This window comes from Nycticebus coucang, chromosome 2, assembly GCF_027406575.1.
Source record: "Nycticebus coucang isolate mNycCou1 chromosome 2, mNycCou1.pri, whole genome shotgun sequence".
NCBI lineage: Eukaryota > Metazoa > Chordata > Mammalia > Primates > Lorisidae > Nycticebus > Nycticebus coucang.
Window position 1 is genome coordinate 105630765 of NC_069781.1, and position 27684 is coordinate 105658448.

At 39.4% G+C, this 27684-nt stretch overlaps 1 long non-coding RNA gene across 1 annotated transcript; it reads right to left on the bottom strand.

Annotated features, from left to right (window-relative positions):
* Positions 1-27643, bottom strand: LOC128576182 (uncharacterized). Its single transcript, XR_008377292.1, has 3 exons — positions 27356-27643; positions 386-523; positions 1-96 (listed from the first exon to the last, which is right to left on the bottom strand). It is a non-coding gene; the product is annotated as an uncharacterized LOC128576182 (long non-coding RNA).
* Positions 27644-27684: the final 41 nt, after the last annotated feature.

Here is a 27684-nt window from a genome sequence, read left to right on the forward strand (position 1 = left end):
CACCTGGGTACTTATGGCTGAGGAATTCGTCCTCTAAGAACCACAGCTCTTCTTGCTCCAACTTGAAGATCACTTTGGGTTTGCTAATGCAATACCCTGTAAAAATGAAATAATTGAGAGTGTACAAGGACCAGATCCATGGGTGTTGGGGTTTCCAAAGATAGAAAAAGATACAGTAGCAAAGCAATGAATGAAGGTGCTCATTTTAAGTTTTCACTGGGAAGGGAATGACAAACATTGTTTCTGTTTCTCTAAAGGTTTCAATCACCTTAGAATTGGACTGATTAAAGCCTGAATAACCCCAATGGCCATAAAGGGTCCATGTGTTTTGATCTTTTTTTTAAAGTTAACATATTCTAGAGGGAGTCCCATGTGGTCTGCTCACCCAGTGAAACAGGTGAAACAAGGTGGCTGTAGTTCTCCAGCATCACACATCTCTGTACAGTGTCCTCTGCACAGGGCCCAAGTGCTGCCACTCCTCCTGGGTGAATTCCACAGTCACGTCCTCAAATGACACTGATTCCTGTAACAACACATTTTGTTCAAGATTTCACAATTAGGTGACATAGAAAATATCTTTGGAAACTACTACTTTTCCTATTCATTCTTGAGGCTTTAACATGAATGGTTATAAAGGCCATTTTGGACCTAATTTTGTCTTAAAACTTATCACTCAATTAGCTTAAAAAGTTTTAACTTACCACAACTCATTTATATACACTTATAAACTTTAGATTTTTTTAAGACAAGAAAATTCAAAGGAAATAGACTTCTCACAACTCTTTTCCACATTGCATTGGATTATTCTGGTACTCTCTAGGATGTTCACACCCTCCTTGGACATCATCAGTGCAAATAATGGGAGCCAAGGAAGAGATACCCATAAGCTCTGGTGTAGACCTGGCCAAGCCCAGGTGTAAACAAATTTATAAAAATATATAAATCTAGAGATCACAAAAAACAGAGAACAGCTTACAAAGGAGTCAGAACCAAACAGACCAGTAGAAAAGAATACTACCTACATGGAAATACTAGCGACAGATATTGGCATAGGGTTATAATAAAAGGGGAGAAGCAACAACCATTCGATAACTACTTTCTTAGCAGCTACCCAACCTAGCTGTATGAGCAGCTTATTCTTTACAAAAAATTTTATTTATTTTCAATTGACAAATATTTCAAGTAAGATCTTGTTTATATGTTCAAATTCAAACTCATAGAAGTAGAGAGTAGAATGATGGTTATCGGAGGCCAGCGGGGTGGGTGGGTCCTCCTCATAAAGTATTCTTCCAGGCCAATTTCTTCAAATGTTTCCTCTGCAGTCTCTCTAAGAATCTTTATAGTTTCATGTCTTCAGTTTAAATATTTTATCCAGTGAGACAATATTTGTTAATGGTGAAAGGCGTGGGTCTAGTTTTAGTCTTCTACAAGTCTCCAGCCAGTTCTCCCAGCACCATTTGTTAAATCTTTTCCCCAATTTATAGTTTTGATAAGCTTACCAAATGATGGTAATGTCTGGGTTCATCTCTTGGTTCTCAATTCTGTTCCATACATCTACCTCTCTATTTTTGTGTCAGTACCATGATGTTTTCATCACTCTAGACTTATAGTATAGTTTGAAGTCTGATAGCAGGATTCCTCCTGATTTGTTTTTATTTCTGAGTAATGTCTTGGCTATTTGAGGTGTTTCTTGTTCCATTAAAACAAAGTACTATTTTTTTGAGATCTTTAAAGTATAACAATGGAGCTTTGACAGGAATTGCATTAAATTTGCATATTGCATTGGGTAACATGGACATTTTAACAATGTTGATTCTTCCCAGCCACGAGCATGGTATGTTTTTCCATTTGTTAACATCTTCAGTTATTTCTTTTCTCAGAGTTTCATAATTCTCTTTATAGAGATCTTTCACGTCCTTTGTTAGGCAAATTCCCAAATATTTCATCTTTTTTGGCACAACTGTAAAGGGAATAGAGTCCTTGACAGTTTTTTCAGCTTGACCATTATTAGTATATGTAAAAGCTACTGATTTGTGAGTATTGATTTTGTATCCTGAGATACTACTGTATTCCTTAATCACTTCTAAGAGTTTTGTAGTTAAGTCCCTGAGATTTTCCAGGTATAAAATCATATCATCTGTGAAGAATGAAAGTTTGATCTCCTCTGACCCTATTTGTATACCCTTGATCGTCTTCTCTTGCCTGATTGTGATGGCTAAGACTTCCACTACAATGTTAAAAAGCCTATTGCAGGCAATAGGCAGCTTTGTCTGGTTCCTGATCTGAGAGGAAATGTTTTAAATTTTACTCCAACCCCCTTGGCTGTGGGTTTGCTGTAGATAGCCTCTATCAGTTTAAGAAAAGTCCCTTCTATACCTATTTTCTTAAGTGTTCTCTGATCATGAAAGGATGCTGGATATTGTCAAAAGATTTTTCTACATCTATTGAGAGAATTACATGGCCTTTGTTTTTATTTTGTTTATGTGATATATTATATTTATAGATTTAGGTATATTGAATAACTGTATTTAGGTATATTGAATCTGTATCTATAGATTTAGGTATACTGAACCAGCCTTGAGACCCTGGGATAAAACTGACACGGTCATGGTGTATAATTCATTTTTTGTGTTGCTGGATTGTGCTTGTTAGAATCTTATTGAATATTTTTGCATCTATATTCATTAAGGATATTGGTCTTTAATTTTCTTTTCTTGTTGAGTCTTTTCCTGGTTTGGGGATCAGGGTGATATTTGCTTCATAGAATGTGTTGGGAAGTATTCCTTTCTTTTCTTGGTTTTGGAAAAGGTTAAGTAATATAGGTACTAGTTTCTCTTTAAAGGTTTGGTAGAATTCTGATGTGAAACCATCTGGTCCCGGACTTGTCTTTTTGGGGAGATTTTGTATAGTTGATGCTATTTCAGTACTTGATATAGGCCTTTTCAGCATTTCTAATTCTTTTTGGCTAAGTCTAGGAAGGTGGCATGCATCCAAGTACTGGTCAATTTCTTTCAGATTTTCATATTTCTGAGAATAGTTTTTTTGTAATATTCATTAAGGAACTTTGAATTTCTGAGGTGTCTGTTTTATTTCACTTTTGTCATTTCTGATTGATGATATTAGGGATTTTACTTTTCTACTTTTGGTCAATTTGGCCAAAGGTTTATCAATTCTGTTGAATTCTTAAAAAAAAACAAAAAAACTTTTTATTGATCTTTTGAATAATTCCTTTGTTTTCAATACCATTTAATTCTGTTCTAATTTTAGTTATGTCTTCTGCTGGGTTTAAGGTTGGAATGTTCCTCCTTTTCCAGTAGCTTCAGATGTCCCATTATGTTATTGACTTCCTCTCTTTCAATTCTTTGGAGGAAGACTTGCAATGCTAAAAATTTTCCTCTTAGGACTGTGTTTGCAGTATCCCACAGGTTCTGATAATTCGTGTCTTCATTATTATTTTGTTCCAAAAATTTAGCAATTTCCTTCTTAATCTCATTTATGACCCAGCTATCATTCAGCATAAGGTTATTTAATTTCCATGTCTTTGTATGAATATGCAAATTCCTGTTGTTGGTGAATTCAACTTTCTTTCCACAATGGCCTGAAAAAATACAAAGAATAATTTCTACACTTTAAAATTTGCTGAGGTTAGACTTGTGACCTAAGATGTGACCAATTTTGGAGTATGTTCCATGGGCTGATGAGAAGAATGTGTATTCAGGTTTGTGAAGATAAAATGTTCTGTAGATATCAGTTAAATTCAATTGTTGTATGGTGAAGTTTAAGTCCAAAATTTCTTTGCTTCTCTATCCAACACTGCCAAAGGGGTATTAAAATCTCCAACTATTATGGTGCTAGAAGATATTACATTGTTCATGTCTGTTAGAGTTTCCCTTATAAATTGAGGAGTATTCTGGTTGTGCGAAGAAATGTTAATAGTTGGAAATCTCATCAAGTTGAGTGTTTCCCTTAATGAATCTGAAGTTATCATCCTTGTTTTTCCTTACTTTTGTTGGTTTAAAGCCTAATGTATCTGCAAATAAGATTGCAGCCCCTGCTCTTATCTGATTTCTGTTTGCCTAGATTATGGATGCCCACCCCTTCACCCTGAGTCTATATTTATCCTTTAAGATAAGATGAGATTCTTGTATGCAGCAGATATCTGGCCTGAGTTTCTGTATCCAGTCAGCCAACCTGTGCCTCTTTAGTGGACAATTTAAGCCATTCACTTTAATTGCGAGTATTGATAAGCCTGATAGTAGTTTGGGTGTCATGTCTTTTGAAAAATCCAGTGGACATTTTTAATCCTTTCACCACTATGCACCCAAGTTAAATGCTCCAAGATTCTTGAAACCTTACTTGGTCTGAACAACATGATATCCTATAATACCATAATAATAGAAGACTTTAACACTCCTCTTACAGAGCTGGACAGATCCTCTAAACAGACATTAAACAAAGATATAAGGGACTTAAATGAGACCCTAGAACAACTGTGCTTGATAGAGGCATATAGAACACTCCATCCCAAAGATAAAGAACACACATTCTTATCATGGCCCCATGGAACATTCTCCAAAATTGATCGTATCCTAGGACACAAAACAAACCTCAACAGAATCAAAATAATTGAAATTTTACCTTGTATCTTCTGAGACCACAAGGCACTAAAGTTGGAACTCTAAGAAAAACGTTCAACCCCACACAAAGACATGGAAATTAAACAAACTTCTGTTGAATGACACTTGGGTGCAGAAGAAATAAAAGAGGAAATCATTAACTTCCTTGAGCATAACATCAATGAGAACACAAGCTACCAAACCTATGGGATACTGCAAAAGCAGTTTTGAGTGGAAAATTTAACACTTTAGATGCCTATATTCGAAAAACAGAAAGCAAACTCACAAGCCATCTTTTGAAACTGGAAAAAGAAAAACAATCTACGCCTAAATCCAGTAGAAGAAAGGAAATATCCAAAATTAAATCAGAGATCAATGAAATTGAAAACAAAAGAATCATTCAGAAAACTAATGAAACAAGGAGTTGGTATTTTGAAACCATAAATAAAATAAATAAACCTTTGGCCAGACTAATTAGAAATAGAAATGTAAAATCTCTAGTAACCTCAATCAGAAATGGTAAAGGGGAAATAATAACTGATGCCACAGAGATACAAGAGATCATCTCTGAATACTACCAGAAACTCTATGCCCAGAAATTTGACAATGTGAAGGAAATGGATCAATATTTGGAATCATACTCTCTCCCTAGACTTAGCCAGGAAGAAATAGAGCTCCTGAACAGACCAATTTCAAGCACTGAAATTAAAGAAACAATAAAAAAGCTTCCAACAAAAAAATGCCCTGGTCTGGATGGATTCACAACAGATTTCTATCAAACCTTCAAGGAAGGGCTTATTCCTGTACTGCAGAAATTATTCTAAAAAAATGAGGAGGAAGAAATCTTCCCCAACACGTTCTATGAAGCAAACAACACCCTGATACCAAAACCAGGAAAAGACCCAACTTAAAAGGAGAATTTCAGACCAATTTCACTAATGAATATACATGCAAAAATTCTCAACAAAATCCTAGCCAATAGATTACAGCTTATCATCAAAAAGTCATACATCATGATCAAGTAGGTTTCATCCCAAGGACGCAAGGCTGGTTTAGCATACGCAAGTCCATAAACGTTATCCACCATATTAACAGAGGCAAAAATAAAGATCATATGATTCTCTCAATAGATGCAGAAAAAGCATTTGATAAAACCAGCATTTTTTTCTAATTAGAACACTGGAGTATAGGCATAGGTGGCACATTTCTGAAACTGACTGAAGCTATCTATGACAAACCCACAGCCAATATTTTACTGAATGGAGTAAAACTGAAAGTTTTTCCTCTTAGAACTGGAAACAGACAAGGTTGTCCTCTGTCACCTTTACTACTCAAAATAGTGCTGGAAATTCTAGCCAATACAATTTTAGGCAAGACAAGGAAATAAAGGGCGTCCAAATGGGAGCAGAGGAAGTCAAACTCTCACTCTTTGCTGACGACATGATCTTACACTTAGAGAACCCCAAACAGTCAACCACAAGACTCCTGGAGGTCATCATAAAATACAGTAATGTCTCAGTATCGAAAATCAATGTCCACAAGTCAGTTGTCTTCATATATGCCAATAACAGTCAAGATGAGAGGCTAATTAAGGACACAACTCCCTTCACCATAGTTTCAAAGAAAATGAAATACCTAGGAATATAACTAACAAAGGAGGTGAAGGACCTCTATAAAAAAAATTATGAAATCCTAAGAGAGGAAATAGCAGAGGATATTAACAAATAGAAGAGCATACCATGCTCATGGCTGGGAAGAATCAACATTGTTAAAATGTCTATACTTCCCAAAGCAATCTACCAATTCAATGCCATCACTATCAAAATACCAACATCGTACTTTCAAGACTTGGAAAAAATGATTCTACATTTTGTATGGAACCAGAAAAAATCCTGTATGGCTAACGCAGTTCTTAGCAATAGAAGAAACAAAGCCAGGGGCATCACCATACCAGATTTTAGGCTGTACTACACAGCCATAGTGGTCAAGATGGCATGGTACTGGCACAAAAATAGAGACATAGACATTTGAATCAAATAGAAAACCAAGAAATGAAACTAACATCTTACAACCACCTAATCTTCAATAAACCAAACAAGAACATACCTTGGGCGAAAAACTCCCTATTCAATAAATGGTGCTGGGAAAACTGGATATCCACATGTAAAAGACTGAAACTGGACCCACACCTTCCTCCACTCACAAAAATTGTTTCAAGATGGAGAAAGGACTTAAATTTAAGGCATGAAAGAATAAAAATCCTCAAAGAAAGCATACGAAAAACACTGGAAGATATTGGCCTGGGGAAAGACTTCATGAAGACTACCCTGGCAATTGCAACAACAACAAAAAGAAACAAATTGGACTTAATTAAACTGAAAACTTTCTGTACAGCTAAGGAGACAACAACCAAAGCAAAGAGACAACCTACACAATGGGGAAGGATATTTGCATATTTTGAATCAGACAAAAGCTTGATAACTAGGATCTATAGAGAAACTCAAATTAATCCACATGAAAAATGCCAACAATCCCACATATCAATGGGCAAGAGACATGAATAGAAACTTCTCTAAACAAGACAGACAAATGGCTAACAAACATATCTAAAAATGCTCATCATCCCTATTTATTAGAGAAATGCAAATCAAAATCACCCTGAGATACCATCTAACCCCTGCAAGAATGGCCCACATAACAAAATCTCAAAACTGCAGATACTGGCGTGGATGTGGAGAGCAGGGAACACTTCTACACTGCTGGTGGGACTGCAAACTAACATAACCTTTTTGGAAGAAAGTATGGGGAACCCTTAAAGAACTCCCATTTGATCCTACAATCCCATTACTGGGCATCTACCCAGAAGGAAAAAAATCCTTTTATCATAAGGGGACTTGCACTAGACTATTTATTGCAGCTCAATTTATAATCGCTGAAATGTCGAAACAGCCTAAACGCCCACCAACCCAGGAATGGATTAACAAGGTGTGGTATATGTACACCATGGAATACTATTCAGCCATTAAAAAAAATGGAAACTCTACATCCTTTGTATTAACCTGGATGGAAGTGGAACACATTATTCTTAGTAAAGCATCACGAGAATGAAGAAACATGGATCTTATGTAGTCAATTTTGATATGAGGACAATTAATGACACCGTGAGGGTAGGGGAAGGGGAGAGCAGAGAGAGAAAGGAGGAGGGAGGGGTGGGGAAACGAAGAGCAGAGGAGGAAAAGACGGAGGCAGGTGGGGCCTTGGTGTGTGTCACACCTTTTGGGGGCATGAAATGATTGTAAGAGGAACTTTCCCTAACAAATGCAATCAGTATAACCTGGTTTCTTGGGGATTCAATGAATCCCCAACAATAAAATAATAAAAAAAAAATTACAAAACTGCATTCTATGTCCAATATTCTAGAAATCTCTTGGACCTGCCTAATCCTATTTGACAATACTTTTTTTGTGGCAAACATTATTATTTAAGTGATAACAGTTTCATAGAGTTTCAAGTGTTTGCCAACAATAGCTGAGGTTTCCTCCAGGTGACACAAACTCACATGAGTCCCTTTTAACAATGGTGTCAGGAACCCAGATGCCAATGTCAGGCACTTCTGATCCAAATGGCTCACTAAGAAAAGGAGCTCTGAATTAAAAGAGATGGGCTGAAAATGAACTTCAATTGCTTATTATGAAATAATCCTTAGGATTTCTCCTATTAAAAGGCGATGAATTTTTAATCTTATAAAGCTTGTATACAATTTTATTCTCAATGATAATGATAATCCCACAGCCCTAGTGCATATCTACTTATTTAATCAATTTTTTTTTTTTTTGTTTTTGTTTTGTAGTGACAGAGCCTCACTTTGTCGCCCTTGGTAGAGTAGCATGGTGTCACAGCTCACAGCAACCTCCAACTGCTGGGCTTACGACGCGATTCTCTTGCCTCAGCCTCCAGAGTAGCTGGGACTACAGACACCTACCACAATGCATGTCTATTTTTTGTCGCAGTTTGGCTGGGGCTGGGTTTGAACCCACCACCCTCATTATATGGAGCTGGCACCCTACCAACTGAGCCACAGGCACCGCCCTAATCAATCATTTTAAATGCTATCTAAAATTATTTTGTATTTTAGACAAAATAGAAATCAGAAGTATAAGTACAATGGAGCATAAATAAAAGTTCTAACACTGATCTGTATGGGGTAATTTTTAATAAAAGAAAGAAGTTCCCTACCTTCCACATTCTATGCTATAGCTGCACTCAAATGGCCTTCTGTTCTGAAGATAGAATCAGTAAGCACTCTGTTCCTTGGTCCATGGAATGCATCTTCTTTTTTCCCCTAATTTAATGTTCTCTGCAGAGCAAATCCAACAAGGAAGTACCATCACTTTGATTATTACCCACTTGCATTACAATATACGTACAATATCTGAAAAAAAAAATTCAGCTAGACAACCTCAGAGTTTCTCTTTAAGAAAATTCAAGTATACAAAGGAAATTAGGAATGGCAATTGTCTTAATATAGATTTTCTTTTAATTTGGAAAAGCATTGATTTATACTTTGTTTTAAACAGCATATAATCTTAAAATAGCCAGTTAACTACCCACTTTTAGATTTTTCCTTAATAAACAGAGACAAACTAAACTTGAAATTATAAAAATGAAAAGTTGTATAAGAAAATATAACTTAATTTTAGGACAACATAACTCATTTCAAGAATAAATATACTGCACATTCTAAAATATATTTGTTTCCAAAGCAGAATACTTCCTTACTGTTCACAATAGAAGCCAACGCCTGTGTTTTTAAAAGGAAGGACTGTTTTTAAAGGGGATGCTGTCAAAAGAATTTTCATGGCATCCGTGCACATTTTGTCCCCACTAAAAGTTAAGAGATTTCAAAGTGTCCACCACTTCCTTCTTAACAACAATTAAGCTAGGATAGTTCTGGGATGTGGTTTTGCTCTTCAGTGCTAATGAAATGAAATCTATTTATGTAAAAATCTTAAAGCCCAAACCACATTACCAATGCCAGGGGAACCAAAACAGTTTGGACAAACAGATTAACTTCCTTTTTTTTATCCTTCACATAATTTAGCATTTCAAATTAGTTGAAAAAAAGGAGTATTCATGGAATGGAATTAGGACACCCAGGTAATCATTTGGAAAAACAAACAAATCAACCTAGTGTCTTCCTATCTAGCTCTTTAAATCAAAATAAATTACAAATGTACCAAAAAGGCTGGGTGCCCATAGCTCAAAGGTTAGAGCGCAGGCTCTGTGTACCTGGGCTGGCTGCTTCCAACCTGCCTGGGGCCTGCTAAGCAAAGAAACAAAAAACAAATGTACCAAAAATTTTAACTTTAATAAAACCTTAAAAGTACAATAAAGATGAGCACTTTAAAAAAAAAACAAAAACATTTTGGGACTGTGAATAACTTTCTAAGTAAACGCAATCCAAAAGCCTCCTTAAAAGAAGAAATTGATAGCAATTCTGCACAGCAAAAAATAACATCAACAAAAAATACTACAACATATATGACAGGCAGAAGGCTATGCTTACTTAATATTCAAATATCTCCTTTCAGTAAATAAAAAGACTAACAACTCAGTTCTTTTATAGCCTGGCAAAGATGATTAGGCAGTTTACAGAAAAAGGAATGCAAATACCCTGCAGGAAACGGAAATAGATGCTTGATGTAAAGGAAAACAAACCACAGTAAGATACCAATTTCTTCACTCCTCAGATGGGCAAAGTTTTAAAGATGGAGAGTGCGGGCATTTACCTCCCTGCACCTGTAAAATCAGACCTACAATACCCGACTAACATCTCGGAGATTAGGATCTGGGAGAAGCGCACCTGAAGCCCAATGTGAAGTAATCTTATTGCGGGGAACATGGCAAGGATAACAGAAAATCGGAGCAGACATGTCCTAAATAGTAAAGGGACCAACTTCTTAGAGAAACCAATCATGAGGAAGACTGCAGTGATGAAGACACTGCCTGTGCACTCCGCGCCAGTCAGTTTGCTGAGTGGACGATCCATAGGTCGCCCACATCCTGCGAACTCTGCCCCCAGGAGGGACCCGGCTAGAGGAGAGCGCAGGTGCACAGCACCGCAAAACCGGGAAACCACCGGACCAGGCGGGCGTCTGTGGCCACCGCAGACCGCCAGGGCGCCGGCACCCTCTGAGCTTCCTTCCAGTTGAGAGAAGGCCTCGCCCGCAACTCCGGCCACTGCGGCCACGAGCTTCTGTGCTGGTCCCCCAGGCGATGCGGCCGCGGAGCCCCAACCCGCCCGCCCTTCCCGCCCCCGCCGAGGCCTGAGGGCCGAGCGCGCCTCCCCCCCGCTCCCTCGGCCCCGGCCGTCGCTCCCCGCCAGCAGCTGGCGACCTCCACGCCGGCCCCCCAAGTCCCCGCAGCGCCCGGCGCCCCGCGAGCGGCAGGTTGGGCGCGTGGCGTCGGCCCGCGGGGCTGGGAGCTGCGGGCGGGGCGGGACGCCGCAGTCGACTCGGGACCGGAGCTCCTGTGGCCCCGCGACGTCCTCGGCGGCTTCTACTCCACCGCTGTTTTGTGGGACTCGACCGCCTGGAGACCAGAGAAGACGCGGAGACGGCCACGGGCCAGGCGCATCCGCCGCCCAGGGCGTCGCGAACAGAGGCGCTGGGGGGACCCGCGGCCTCCTGTGCCCAGCGCTGGCCCAGACGCTGGGCTCCCAGTGCTCTGTTTGGGGATGGGACAACAGTTCAAGTGGGAAAGAAAACTATTTTTTAGGGGACGGATGAAAAAGGGAAACTCAAACGATAGGGGCTTCCAAGGTGGCCCTAGTAAATCTCTGGCAGGTGGTGAAAGGAGCGAGTCGGACTGAAACGGTGTCCACTGGCCACCTGAAGTCCTGACTCCTGTACGGAATGGCTTTGGAAGGAACCGCAGCTTCTCTAGGAGGCAGCCTGACAGGTTACAATGTGTATTTCCTCCAGCGGTTTTTGGGAGTTCAGTCACTTTGTATCTTTGCCGGCACTTGATATTGTCAACCTTCTTAATTTTAGCGATTATAATGGTATTTCCTTGTGGTTTTTTTCTTTTTTTTCCTTATTTTAATTAAATAATTAATTAATAATTAATTAACTCAATTAATTAATTAACTCCCAGGTTCAAGTATCCTCCAGGCTCAGTCCCCTGAGTAGCTAGGACTGACAGGCCTGTGCCACCCTGCCCAGCTAATTTCATTGTTTTTTGTACAGATGAGGGTTCCCTGTGTTGCCCAGGCAACTCCTGGACTCAAGAGTTTCTCCTGCCTTGGCCTCCCTCAGACACTACTATGTCCAGCCTCCTGGTTCTAATTTGGTGAAGCATCTGTTCAAATCTTTTGCCCACTAATGAGATGGCTTGAATTGTTATCTAAGAGTTCTCTGTGTATTTGAGTTCTTTATTATGTTTTATAGCATGTTCTTTATTAGTTATGTGTTTTGGGATGTTTTCCACCAGTCTGTGGCTTGACTTTTCATTTTATTAAAAGTGCCTTTTGAAGAGCTAAAGTTTTTAATTTTGGTGCCGTTTGTCTATTTATTTTCTTTTACATAGTTCATGACTTTTTTGTCCTACTTAAGAACTCTTTGCCAAGCACAAGGCTACAAGATAGATTTTCTAACTTGTCATCTGGAAGTTTTATAATTTTAGGTCTTTGTTATAGTTCACAGGAATTATTCTTTATAATGTGTGGTAAGAGCAGAGGTTCATTTTTTATCCTTATGAATTTCCAGTTGTTCCAGTCTGCCTGACTTTTATCCTTATGAATTTCCAGTTGTTCCAGTCTGCCTGACTCCACTGAATTACCCTCACCACTTTGTCAAAATTCAGTTTGCCATATATTAGAAGGACAGGACCAGTCCAAACCTATTCTTGCTAACACAATGTCAAGTTACCTTGTAGGTATCACAGAGCCAAAACTATTACATGTAGTCTGAGCATGTGCAATAAAAAAAGCTTTGACCTGTAATAATACCTGGGACCATTTCTTCCCTGTGGAATCAAGAAGACTAGGATATGATCCAAACATGAATGCCAGAACCCTATCAGAAGTGAGGAATCTGTTGGCAGAAAAAAGCTGGGGCTAAAATCCTCCTCACCATAGTTTACCATGAATACTGAGTTTGAAATTCTCCAATCAGACCATTCTAAGCCAGCATGCCTAATACTTACCCTTGCCCTTTGACCTTTCAAAACTTGTCTCAGACCCCAACCTAGGGAGGTAGGTTGAGCAATGCCTTTCCATCTCCTTACTGGTTAGCCTCATGATAAAGCCTGTCTTTTTTGGTTTGTTTTGTTTAGCAGGCCCTGGCCGGGTTTGAACTGGCTACCCTGATGGCACACGCTGGCACTCTTACAACCTAGCGATGGGCATCCTGCTGAAGCCTGTCTTTTCTCAAAAACTGATGCCATCATTTTGGTTTCTATGGGCATTAAGCAGTCAGCCCGTTGTTCTACAACAATTTGATTGGATTTATTTCTCTGTGTTCTGAGACATAGCTGAATGGAACACATAAAGATCAATATCACACTGTTTTATCAAATGTAGATTCAAAGAAAGTCTTGAAATCAGTTCATAGAAGTGCTCCAATAAACACTGTCCTTTTTCAATGATGTTTTGACCATTCTAGATCCTTTGCTTTTTCATATATATGTTAAGATTGGTTTGTCAATTTCTAAAAAATGGACTGCAGGGATTTTGATTGCAATTGCATGAATTAGATCAATTTAGAAGAATTGACACGGTTCTTCTGTCCATGAACATAAACTGTCTCATCATTAGTTTCAATCTTCTTTAATTTCCTTCAGCAACAGCTTATAGTTTTCAGTGTACATCAAACATATTTTAATTTATCCTGAAATCCTTTTTTGATATTGCAAATGGTACCAATTCAAATTGAAATGTATGATTGTTGTGAGTATATAAAAATGCACCTGGAATCCCTTGTATTTTTTTTATATTTGCTTAATAGTTCTAGTAGTTTTTTTGTAGATCTTTAGAATCTTCTGTGTAGGTGATTATGTTGTCTACAAAGAAAACAGTTTTATACCTTCCTTTCTAATTTGTACACTTTTTAAAATTTCCTTGTTGTATGGACTAGTACCTTCAGTACAGTATTGAATAGAAGTGATGAGAGACATTATTGCCTTGTTACCAATATTAGTAAGAAAGTACTCAGTCATTCACCATTAAGTATGAGGTTAGTTGTTTATAGGCTGTTCCGAGGAAACAAAAACGTTTCCTCTAATGCTAGTTTGCTAAGAGTATTTATCATGCATGAGTGGGTATTGAATTTTGTCAAATTTCTTTTCTGTGTTGGCTGAGGCAATTATATAGTTTTTCTTCTCCATTAATATTGTGAAATATAATTCAATTTCAAGTTCTAAACCCAATAGTCATGAGGTATTATCCTTTCTATATTTTGTTGGATATGTTTTACATGTTAAAATCTGTAAGGGATTTTTATGTCTATGCTAGTGAAAGAGTATTATTTTCCTTTAATGTCTTTGTCTGGTTTTAGTATTAGGGTAATGCTGGTGTCATAGAACTAATTGGGAAGTGTTTTCTCTTCCTCTGTTTTCTGAACGAATGTGTGAAAGATTGGTACTATTTCTTCCTTAACTGTTTAGTACAGTTCACTCCAGAAGTCAGGTGCCTGAAGAGCCCTAATATCCTAATACATAAGGATTACCCTTTCATTTAAAATGCAAATAGCATAAATTTGGGCCTTCAGTCCATTGATTAAGGAAACCAAAGTCCAGTCTGCTGGGGCTTGTATTTCTGCCAGCCACCACACACTCCAGTGCCTTGTGAAATTCTCTACTTCTGTTCTATGTCTGTCCTCAGATGATTCCTGCCCACATCAGCACCCAGTGTGGACTTGCCTCATAGTCTTTGATTTCCCAAAGTACCACTAACACGAGGCTTCTGTGAATGGTGTGCGGAAACAGTAGGTATGTAAAGAATAGCTTACGGTTTGTTTCTTATGGTTAAAGGGAAATGATCAGAGTGTGCTTTCACAAATCGCGGTTTATTGCCATGCAAAGATCTTCTTTTTCCCCAATGATTGAATAAGGGAGTTCACTACAGGTTCGCATCACAGCAAAACATTTATCACTTGGGTAAGCAAACTATGCAAGTGTTTGAAATCATTTTGAAGCCACATAACAGTTTTAAATTTAATATTAGATGGAACTGGTCTGCAGAATTCATTGCCCATTTCCCATTGTAGTTACATCGGTCCATAAATTTGCTTTGTAGCCATGACACTGAGACATATGTCATCCTCGTCACACCTCCTCAGCTACAATTAGAAAGGAGCTCTTGGATGGGCTATTTTTTGCCAAAAATAATTACATATACATTTAGAATGGTTCTTGGAACATAGCACTAAATATAAATATTCAATGAATTAACGAATCCCTTAACATTCAGACTTTTCAGTAAATTTTTCAGCAGTGTGCTAAAATCAAAACTCCATAGACACATTCCTGAATATAAAACATACATCTATATAACTCAAAAACATATTAAAATTTGTTTTGTTTACTTTCTCAAACTTCAGTATGTCTTTCATACTTGCAGTGTTTATTAGAGGTACAGTATTTTAAAAAATATTTATTGCTTTAAATAGTCACTTCATTTTAACTTAATTAATTTATTCTTTTTTTTTTTCTTTTTGAGACAAAGTCTCACTATGTTGCCCTCAGTAGAGTGCTGTGGCATCATAGCTCACAGCAACCTGCAACTCTTGTGCTTAAGCGATTCTCTTGCCTCAGCCTTCCAAGTAGCTGAGACTACAGGTGCCCTGCCATAACACCCAGCTATTTTTTTTGTTGAGGTATTAGCTGTCATTATTTAGCAGGCCCCAGCCAAGTTCGAACCCGCCAGTCCCAGTGTATGTGGCAAGTGCCCTAACCACTGACTCATGGGCACTAAGCCTAATTTATTCATTTTTGAAGAGACAGGGTCTTTCTCTGTTGCTCAGGCCGGTCTTGAACTCCTGGGTTCAAGCAATTCTTCTACCTTAGTTTCTCAAGTAGTTGTGACTATGGGTATGCATCACTGTGCCTGGCCTAATTTTTAAATGATAATTATTATTCAGGAAATAATTCAAAAAAGCTAACATTCAATAGCAACTTTAGACATATAGGAATTGTTGTTTACATAACTTTGTTTCATTAAAAGAATTCTTGATTCATTGCTTTATTGTTTATCTGAACATTTGTCAAGTAATTCTCTTTTTTAATTGTAAACTGACAATTTATAATTGTATAAATCAATTAGGGTATAAAGTGATGTTATAATTTATGGATACCATGTGAAACAGTTACATTAAACTAGTTAACATATCCATTACCTCAAATACTTAACATTTTTGCCATGAGCACATTTGTTACTCTCTTATGTTTTGAAATAAACTATACATAATTGTTAACTATGTTCACCATGCTATGCAATACAACTAAAAAAAGAAAAAAAATCTATTTCTCCTGTCTAACAGAGATTTTGTAATCTTTCACCATTGTAGGAAAATATTTAGAAATAAACATATCCTACATCAAGCACACAAAGTAAATTCAGTGTGAGTTAAAATGCCTTGGTTTTCTTCCAGAGGCTTAAGGGACTTGGACCCCCCTGGGTTACATGCAGAGTTGGCTTCCTTGGCATTGTAAATTCCTTAAGCCATTTCTCTGAAGCTGTACACCCCATGAAGCCTGAGATCAAAGGGCATGCTGCCCTTCCTCAGAGATATGGGCCTGAGGGTTGACCTACGTTAACAACATATTGTCAGAGGTCTATACGTGCTCTGCCCTGAGCAGAAGACACAGTCATTACTTCATACTGAGTAAACTGAGTGAATGCTTGAAGATATTCTTTCATTAACTCTATTCCCCTGTGGCTACTTTCTTCTTTGTGATCTTTCTTTAGATACCTCCTCAGAAATTAGTCAATGTTTAGAAGAAGAGGTTTACTACAAAGATGATTGTATTGATATGATAACAAAATATTTCCTTTCAAGTTAATTTCAGTTAGGTAGAATAAGACAATGATGAAACTAATAGATAATAGATTGTGTATGTGACTAGAAAAGTATAAAATCAAAATCTTGAATGAAGATTTTTGCTACATGCCATCTCATCTTATGTAGTCTGTTTCTTGACTTAATAATTACAGGAGCGAGTTTACACTCATGGCAAAGCTGCTGTTCGTTCGCGTCTCTGGTCACGCAACAACCATCATCTCCCCATTCCCCTTACTCTCATGTCAACTAATTTAAACTAAAATTACTAATTAGATATATGAAAGAATAGAAGAATCCAAGGGAGAGAGAACCTTCACTGAGCCTCTTGGATTACAGCCTTAGCGTGGGTGAGACAAATCCTCTGTTGTCACTGATGGCTACTTGAAGTGCTTCCTCTATGCTTTCTATTGTAGAATATTTAGGGCAGTCCAGAATATTATGACAAGTCACTGAATCTCTTTCACTGAAAGTTTCAGGAGAGCTAAATGATATTCCCATTTCCTGTAAGCCTCTTACATGTAGCCTATCCCATCCTGTAAGGAAAACTAGAAAGGAATACAGTTTGGTTAAGATACTCATAGAAAGAACAAAAGTAATCACTCCATTCACTAAATATTTATTGAGTGCCCTTGTGCAGAGGACTACATAGGGCACTGAAAAATCATGACATTTGGTCTTTATCCTCAGTGAGTTCATGGTCTAGTTGGGGTGAAATTACATACATAAAAAGTAGCAAGACACAAGGAAGTTTAATTACATTTTTGAGGAAGTGTGAGGCTACAAGCCTAAAGGACTCAAGACAGAGAGAGACACCAGGCCAGTCAGGCACACTTCACAGACGTTACACCTGGCTAGTTCTAAAGATGGAGGAGCTCTCAAGGCACAGGACAAAGCCCACAAAAAAGGCAGAGGTGCAAAGTGCATGAGTTCACTGAATGTCCAGACAGTTGAAGCACTGGGCTGAAGCAAAAGTGTCCCATTGAAAGAGAAGATCAGAAAGGTAGAGGAATAGGTTGGATTTGTTTATGGAGAAGTTAGGATTGTCTTCCAACATTCTCAGTGGCCACAAAAGTATCAAGAAGAAAGATGCATATCTTAGGGAGAACCAAAAAATGGGATAAGATCTATCCTAGAGAAACCACAGGGTTCCCACCAAGAAAAGTTCTTATATGACAAGATTAGAGTCTGAGCTTTGGAATCAGCCTATTGGATTCAAATCCTGGTTCTCATACTTACCAGTTGTCCGAATATTAACAAGCTACAAAATGCACCAAGCCTCTTTCCCTTCATGTCTGAAATGGGGTAAAAAGAATAGACTCTATCTGCTGGGGTTGCTATTAGGATAAATGGAAGTAATGGATATACCATGATCAGTGTGGTGCCTGGCACAGAGTAAGCACACAGCAAATACTGCTGCTGTTATTGGATATATTATCATCAGTTATCATTGCTATTATTATTATTTCTAAGTGGTATATTATTTAAAAAAGAGACAGCTTACATTGTTCTAACATCATAGGACTTGGATAATTAAGTGAAGATGGGAACCTGAGATAAAAGGATTGGTGAACAGCCAGCTAGAGTGAGGAAAGAGGGCACAATCTAAAAACTGGAGCCAGCTAGAGTGAGGAAAGAGGGCACAATCTAAAAACTGGAGCTGGGATAGTCAGCATGGAAATGGTCATAAAATATCAACGTCTCTCTTTATTTTTAAATGGGAAACAGCCTGCATAAGAGCAAGAATGCTGGTCTAGAAGGTAGGGATCCTGGGTTCTAATCCCTGTTCTCCCATCAACACATGTTACCCAGAAATAAAAATGGCTTCATCACAGACAAGATATTTATCTTTTTTTTAAGGATAATGCAATTACACAGATATCTATTACTACAATTCTTACAGAGGAATTTTCTCTATTCACCAAAAGTTAGTTTGTGGAAAGTCTTCCAAAACATCAGTATGGTAGGATATAGTTGGTGGTATCTGTGATCATAATTGAATTCTTGAGAGAAAGAGAAAAGAAATGTTTTTTTGAGGAGGAATATATAAAATTTATTTGTAAAAGTTTTGGGGGCACTACGTCTTCAAATTGTTTCCGGTCATAATTAGTATTTTCAATTATTGCTGTCACTAGCTCTTCAGTCTAGAAATGTGTGAATATCCCCTTGTCACAGACTTTATAACATCTCCTCTGAAATTCCTCATAAACTGCCTTTCCAGAGATGTTGAAATGTAATCAACTTAGAAACATATTCTTTCTTTGAGGGAAGAAAAAAAGGCAATGGCTCTTTTCTTTTTTCTTTTTCTTTTCTTCTTATTTTTTCTTTTTCTTTTTTTTTTTTTTTTTGAGACAGAGTCTCACTTTGTACCCTTCATTAGAACTATGGCTTCACAGCTCACAGCTAAATTCCCAGATGTATCATCTTCTTTGGCCCTAGTGGAAAAGGAATAGAGTCCTTGACTACATTTTCATCTTGACTGTTGTTGGCTGTGGGTTTTCTATAGATGGCCTCTATCAGTTTAAGAAATGTCCCATTTAAGGCTATTTGCTTAAATGTTCTGATCACTTAAGGATGGTGGATATTATCAAAATATTTTTCTATATCAATTGAGAGAATTATGGTCTTTGCTTTTATTTTATTTATGTGATGTAGTATATTCATAGATTTATGTATGTTGAATCAATCCAATTTGGATAAATCCAACTTGATCATGGTGTATAGTTTTTTGATGTGTCTTTGAATTCTATTTGCTAGGATCTTATTGAATACTTTTGCATTGATATTCATTAATGATATTGTCTATAGTTTTCTTTCTTTGTTGGGTTTCTTCCTGATTTGGGGATCAGGGTGATATTTGCTTCATAGAATGTGTTGGGAAGTATTCCTTCTTTTTCTATGTTTTGGAAAAGGTTATGTAATATAGATAGTATTTCATCTTTAAAGGTTTGGCAGAATTCTGATGGGAAACCTGGTCAGAAATTCTGGTCCTGGACTTTTCTTTCTTAGGAGGTTTTGTTTAGTTGATGCTATTTCAGTGCTTGATATAGGTCTATTCAAAATTTCTATTTCTTTCTAGCTGAGTCTAGGAGGTGGTGTGCTTCCAGCTATTGGTCCATTACCTGCAGTTTTTTATCTTTCTGAGAATAGAGTTTTTTTGTAGTAATCTATTTACAAAAAGAAAAAGACAAAAGGAAACAATCATGAAATAAAAGTAACATTTACACTTTACACTTACAGGCTTACTACTGCTAAATATATTAATGATCTATATAATCCTTTCCTGGGGATTCTGAACATTCATGTCGTATATCATGACATCAATAGCCAAATGGAGATTATTCGGAAGCTCATGATTCAGTGTTGAGAAAAGGACAAGGAAGGCAAAGCAAAAATGATGAGACACGTTATGAGATGACACCAGCAGTGCAATGGAGTTGCCGAGACAGACCAAGATTCAGAATGCTTTTGAGGGTAGAGGCAAGAAAATTGACTGATGACTTGAACATGGGCCAGGCACAGTGGCTCATGCCTATAATCCTGGCACTATAGGAGGCAGAGGCAGAAGCAGAAGGATTGTTTGAGGCCAAGAGTTCAAGACCAGCCTGAGCAAGAGCTGGCCCCCCCTCTATAAAAAAAAGAAAAATCAGATGTGTGTAGTGGTACACACCTGTAGTCCCAGCAACCTGGGAGGCTGAAGCAGGAATTGAGGTTGCAGTGAGTTAGGATGACACCACTGAATCCTAGACCAAGGAACACACACACACACACACAGAGTCCCTATTTAAAAAAAAAACAAAAACAAACAAAAAAATGAACAAACAAACACAAAACAACTTGCAGATTTGGATTCACTAGGTCTGAGCTAAGTCCTGAGATCCTGCATCTCTAACAAGTGCCCAGGTGATACTGATGCTGCTGGTCTATGGACCACATTTTGACCAGCTGTCACCCTCTTCAGCCTTGACAATTCAGTTTCTGTGCCTTCCTTTCCCAAGACTACATTTCTTGGGTTTGGATCAGTACAATCCTTCCCCAATGACTGCAAGAGCTTGAATGTGGCTTGTTTCTGCCAAAACTCATGCTCAACTTTGATCTCCAAGGTGGCGGTGTTGGGATATAGGGCCTAGTGGGAGGGGTTTAGGTGATGGGAATGGATACCTTGTGAATAGATTAATGCTGTCTCTTGGGAGCGAGTATGATCTTGCTCAAGTGGGACTGGATTAGTTACCTCCAGAGCAGGTTATTATAATATAAAAATGAGTTTGGCTTCCTGGACATTTGATTGCTTCCTCTCTCATCATGTGATCTCTTTGTACATGCCCACTTGGTTTTGCACATCTCTGCCATTTACAGAAGCTTTGGCCCAACACATGGTCCTCACTGGAAGCTGGCCAGATGCAACACTAAGCTTTCGAACTTCCTGGGCTGCAGAGCCATGCACCAAATAATGCTTTTTTTCTGTATAAATTACCTCATTTCAGATATTCTGTTATGGCAACTCTCAAAGAGTAAGACAATGCTCAGCACTGTTTCCTATATATCCCTTTGGGCCATTGTAACACATTCTAATGATACAGAGATGGTTTCTACCCTCAAAGCAAATTAAATACAGAATAATATGGACAATAAGTAGAAGTGTGTACTAAGTACAAAAGCAGTTCAAAGGAGACTCATGGGCAAAGGCAGCAGCAAAACATCTACTGGAGCAAACAGAACAAGGGGCAGCTGAAATGCACAGTGAGGCAAGAAAAGCACCAGGACTCAGCTCTGTAAAGCAGTGGGTTTTTTTTTTTGTTGTTTGTTTGTTTTGAGACAGATTCTCACTCTGTCACCCTTGGTAGAGTGCCATGGTGTCACGGCTCACAGCAACCTCAAACTCTCGGGTGCTTAAGCGGTTCTCTTGCCTCAGCCTCCTCAAGTAACTGGGACTACAGGTGCCCACCACAACACCCACCTATGTTTTGGTTGTAGTTGTCATTGTTGTTTGGCAGGCCCAAGCTGGGTTCAAACCCACCAGCTCCAGTGTATGTGGCTGGTACCCTAGCCACTGAGCTACAGGAACCAAGCCAGTAAAGCAGTGTTTTTCAAAAGTTTTTCATCTCATGGCACACTTGAACCTATAGTTAAACTTTCCCAGCACACTTAAATTATGTTTGTCAACAACAACAACAAAATAAAAAAGAGTTAAAAAAGGGATATACTTATTCTGCTTTGAATTTCTTTTGAAAATGATTTAATTAATCTTTAAAAACTTTCAAGACACACCTACAATCTTCTCATAGCACACCAGTGTGCCACAGCACCAGGATTGCAAATCACTGCTCTATAGAGTTGTAAGGTTATCAGATGAACAGAATAGCTGGTGCCCCATTGCAGCCAAGCTTAACTCAAGCTTGGCCAAGTTATAGTATCCTTTTGGGTAGCTCCAGGCTCCAGTGAAAAAGTCATCATCACACAGAACACAAATGCTTTACTTGATTTTGTGGAAATAACAGATGCTCGGTACCTTAAGTACATTTGTGTTGCAATAAAATATTACCTGAAACTAGGTAATTTATCAAGAAAAAGGCTGGGCAAGGCCCAGTGGTTAATGACCTATAATCCCAGCAATTTGGGAGGTTGAGGCAGGAGGACTACTCAAGGCTAAGGGTTCGAGACACCCTGGGCAACATATCGAGGCCTGTCTCTTTAAAAATTGTTTAAATTAGGGTGTATGCCTATAGTCTTAGTTACAGGAGGCTGAGGCAGGAGGATCTCTTGAACCCAGTAGTTTAAGGCTGCAGTGACCCTGGAGGACAGAGTGATACTTCACCTCTTAAAAGCAAAAAAAGTACAGGTTTATTTGGCTCACGATTCTGCTGGCTGGAATATTGGGCATCTGGTGAAAACCTCAGGCTGCTTCCACTCATGTATGAAGGCAGAGGGGAGCCAGAAGTAGTCACTTGGTGATAGAGAAAGAGAGTACAGAAAGTGCACTTTTTAACAACCCCCTTTCATGTAACTAATAAAATGAAAATCACTTCTCAATTATTCCTGAATAAATGTCTTATGTGGTTTCAATCATAGTTTGACTGAGTATAAATTTTAGTTACAAAGTTCTTTCCATCAGAACTCATTAGTTCTGCATTTTTTTCTTCTGGCATTATTGCTTTACTGAAATCACACTAGCACTCATTCCTTCATTAAAAAATCTTTTCATGTCATTATCTCCAACGTTCTAAGACATGACCTTGATGTTATTAGGTGTGTTTTTCTTCTTGTTTTTCATTGTTTTCCAATAATCTGTCTCAGCATAACTTTTCCAGTTTTAGGAAGGAGTCCAGGAAGTGTGTATCTGTGAGCTCTAACTTTCCAGAACAAATTTTCTTGGCTTTCAGAGAGGTATCTGGTATCAGACTGTCCCATGGAAGTGTTAGGCCTTAACTCTCCTACAGAACATCATGATCCAAAACTGCAATGATATAAAACAGATATGAGCCTACATTTTTTTTAACAGAGAAACTTAACGTATATGCCAGATATTGTAATAGGTTGGCTTTTATTAGGCCAAGTAAAATTAGTAAAAGATTGCATACATATTGTTTAAAGAAACCAGTTTTCTAATGTGTATGTGTCCATTCACGTGGCCCCTATTTTGTGTGCCCATGGTTTATTGATTGGTGCTACTCACATTTGTTCTTTGTCAAGGTATAAGTTTCAAAAATTAAACTCACAGCTTTTATAAAAATGTAAAATGGCCTTATGTCATTGATTCATGACAGTACCAGTATTTTGTTTGTTAGTGAAGTTAAATTAGATTATTTAATTTCACTACCTTCCTACAAACCAAAGAAGAAAGATTCCTGGATGCTGTACTGGTTTTCCTAAACAGGCGTTTGGTTAATTTCAATAAGTTTCTTGGTCTCACCCTATACTTCTGTAAACCTTTGTTCTTTGTCCTTTGTATACTAGATAGTGTGTTATTCTTAGTGTAAGACACGCTTTCATGGCAAGTTTTCATAGGCTTATTGGTGCGGTCGGTTAGCAGCGGAAGAAACGTTGTAGCCCTGTTGAAGGCAGTTCTATGTACTTGAAGAAATTATTGCTAGTATAAATACCTTAATGTGTCCCCTGTTATCATGCTAAGGAAATGACAATCCCAGAACAAAAAATGACGCTGGTGAATTCAGGAAAGAGTTTTCTAAACTTTTATTAGGTAACCATGCTATTAAACAGCAGTTGACCCAAAAATAAGTGGAGTGTGTTCTTTGGCTTAGGAATTTAATTTTTTTACTAAAGAAGACAGGTGGGAATATTTTATTGAAAAAGTGCCATTTTAACAGAATGTCTTTGGAATTCAAACTCAGAAAAAATAATAGTACTCATTTGCTAATATTTGCACTTTTTTTTTTTCTTTTTTAAATCTGAGGCGCTGGGAAGTGGAGGAAACCAGAAGACACCTCAGGAAGGGACACTTGGACCAACTGACACCAGCAGCTCTGCCCTCTCTGCCTGTAGAACTTGCGCCTTGAGAGGAGTCCCCGCCCTGTCCCGCCCAGTCGCCGCCAATCACCGGCTCTAGAGGGCACGCCTGCGCTAGACTGCCCGCCCACATCCCCATATTTGCACATTTTTTAAATAGGAGAGACGTTTCTTTTTTAACCACTTTCTTCGGGTATAGTTGACACGAAGTGTGCAATTTAATAAAAATTCTAAGTATGTATACACATGACACGGTTATCACATTAAGAAAATGACTGTATCCATCTCCACCAAAGACTTTTTTATCTAGCCCTTTGTAATCTTTTCCTCCTACTGATACAGGGTGAGTGGCGCCCCTGCGCCCCCCCAGCTGGCCAGCCCGGGAGGGACCGGATGCGGGGAGGAGAGAGCAGGAGAACCAGGTGCGCAGAGAGGGGTGAGCAAGGCACAGCTTGCACATCCCTAGGAAGTTTGGGGAGACCATGGCACAGCCGAGCCACCTCTACTTTCCCCTCATATTAAGTACAGTACCAACTGATGTGAAGCTCCTTGTGTGGCACACACAACATCTAAAGCTAAGAATGACAGTGATACCGGGTTCCCCCACTCAGGGCTGAACAGTGACCCTGGATTTCCTAGACCTGGACAATTTCATGTAAGTTTCCTAGGCCTGGGCATCTAGGAAATGGCTTATTCACCTTGCACTCAGTGGAATGGACTGTACCCATTCATTTGTTAACAAGCTCATTAACCCTTGCCCAAGGGGAAAGGACTGCATCCATTCATTTATTAGGCTGTATATACAGCTCCTAGGCACAGGACCCAGGCAGAGATTTTCCAATTTGGGTCTTTCCCTCTGCCAGGAGCTCTGGTGCTTCTTATGTATTCTTTAATGACTAATAAATCCTATCTTACCACTGATCTGTGGTCCCTGGGTCATTCTTCCAATCCCAGGAGACTAAGGTCCTACTGAAGAAAGAAATTCCAGTAACACCACTCTTTATGCTCCCCATTCACAGCCATCACTGATCTACTTTTCGTCACTACTGTTTGCGTTGCATATAGAATTTTATATATCATTACAGACTGCAGTACTTTTTGCCTGGTTTCTCTTGCATACTCATTTTGTTATTGTATGTATCTAAAAGACACTGATTTTTATCTTGTATACTGTTCCACTGTGCCATGGTCTCCCAAAGTAGAAATAGAAATACCAGAATTTGTTTACTTTCACCTCTCTATAGACCCTCAGCTTCTTTACAGTTTGGAGCTATCACAAACACTTGCACTCGCCAGTCTTTTTAATTTTAGCCCCTCTAACAGTGTTGGTGGAATTCCATTGTGAACTTCTTTGCATTTTCCTAAGGACTATGGTGCAGCCATCTTTTCATGTGCTAATCTGCATTCCACTTATCTTTGGTGAAGCTTTTGGGCAACTTTTAGAAAGCTGGGGGTGGGGGAGTTTATATTATTGGGTTTTAGGAGCACTTGATGGGAGATGGGTGCCAGCTGCCTCATCACCCCCATAAGATGGATGCAGGTGGCTTCACAAAGGCCTCACACCACCCCCCCTGGGTAGGTGGAAGGGGAAAAAGAGTTAAATGAAATCATGCCAAGTACTATTACTCTTAGATCCGTCCGGATTGGGCCAGAACAAAATAAGAATTAATGAGCCAAGTACTGTCAGGATGAGAGTTAACAAGCTAAGTGCTGTGACAAATTGTTTTACTTATGTGCTAATTGCCAGAGCTCCTTAATGTGTTGCCAGATCTGCTTAATGTGACCTTTATGTTACCTATCTGCTAATCTGCTAAATGGCAAGGTTTGCTTCTGTAAAAGGAGTCATTGTGACCCAGCACTTCCTTTTTTTTTTTTTTTGCCAATTTTCTTTTTGCTTCTAATTTGTTAACTTTCAGCCCACATGTTCGTCCCTTTGCCAACTTTTAGACAAGAAAAAACCCAATGTCAGACCCCCAATGCTCGCTCACTTAGTCTGTTTCAGACTTTGCTGAGACAGCCCCACGTTTTTGAACTTCTAATTTGAGTCGGTGGTCCTTATCTCACCCCATAACAGATGTATTCTATTACTGCAAGTACTTTTGTGGGTGAGAGAAAGAACCAAACGGACAATTTAAAAGTGTCAGAATGGAGTCTTTAGTAGCCGGATGTAGGCTGTCTCCGCAAGTCTCAGAGAGATCAGGGAAGAGCAGCACCGACTAGTTGGGGGGTCTGGGTTTTTATAAGATAAGGGCTTGGAGTAGGGGCTAGCTGAGCTGATGCAAGCAAGTTGCCAGATTTTACAACTGGCATTCACAGAAACAGTAGCAGAATTTGCAGGTGCAGTTAGATAAGTAAACAGTTTTTACAACAGAAGGTCTGTAAGTTCTTGTCCCATTTCCCCATTCTTCCCTCCTCTCCCTGCCTAAGGGAATGATGTCCTCATTTCAGGGCCCAATATGAATTCAGTCTTATCCTGGTTCCCCATCCCTCCCTCCTCGCTGGTCCCTGGCCTAAAGGGGGTGGAGGGCCGCTCTAAAGGTGGTGGTGCAGGCCACAGTGGTCATCTCAGTATGTTCTTCAGTTGCTGTGCCTATGTTTTTGTTGTTGTTGTTGTTTTGAGACAGAGTCTTACTGTCGCCCTGGGTAGAGTGCTGTGGCGTCACAGCTCACAGCAGCCTCAAACTCTTGGGCCTAAGTGATTCTCCTGCCTCAGCCTCCCAAGCAGCTGGAACTACAGGCACCTGCCACAATGCTGCGCTATTTTTTTGTTGCAGTTGTTTTGCTGGCCCTGGCCGGGTTTGAACCCGCCACCCTCAGCATATGTGGCTGGCGCCATAACCACTGTGCTCAGGGCATCCAGCGTTTTTATTCTCTCAACTGTGAATGTTGCTTTCAAAGAGCAGGCAATTTTATTTTTGTGAAGGGCAGTTTACTGAATTTTTTCCTTTTATGAACAGTGATTTTGTAGTCAGATCTAAAATATTTGCTTAGTCTGAGGTCAAGATGCTTTGTTTTCTTCTAGAAGTCGCTTAGTTTTAGGTTTAAAAGTAGGCCTAGGAACCATTCTGAGACATAGGAGCCACAGCTCTGGGCCCGCGAGGGCGTACGCGGAGCGCGTGCGCAAGGCGGGTGGGCGAGCACGCCTCCACTTCGCCCCACCCACCCCCAACAGAGTCAGGAGCCGGTTTCCTGGCAGCCCCGCCGCGACCCGTCACCCACCTCATCTTAGACGTGGACCGCTTTCTTCTAGGTGAGGAGTCCGCGGCTGCCTCCTGAGAGGGCTGTCCTGGGGGCCGCGGTGCGGCGGGTAGATCAGGTGGGAGGCAGCAACCGGGCCGGGGCCGGTCTGGGGCCCTTGTCTCCCGCTCGATCTGCTCCAGGCCGAGCGTGGCCCCCGCACCCTCTTACGGTGGGCCCGCCGCGCGTGGGGCTGGAGGCCCAGCAGCACGGTCCGCGGGGCAGCCGGGCGGGCGCGTTGCTCAGGGTCCTGGCCGCGGAGCCCTGCGCGGCATGACGTCAACCCTCCTGGGGAACACCTACCAGCTCGA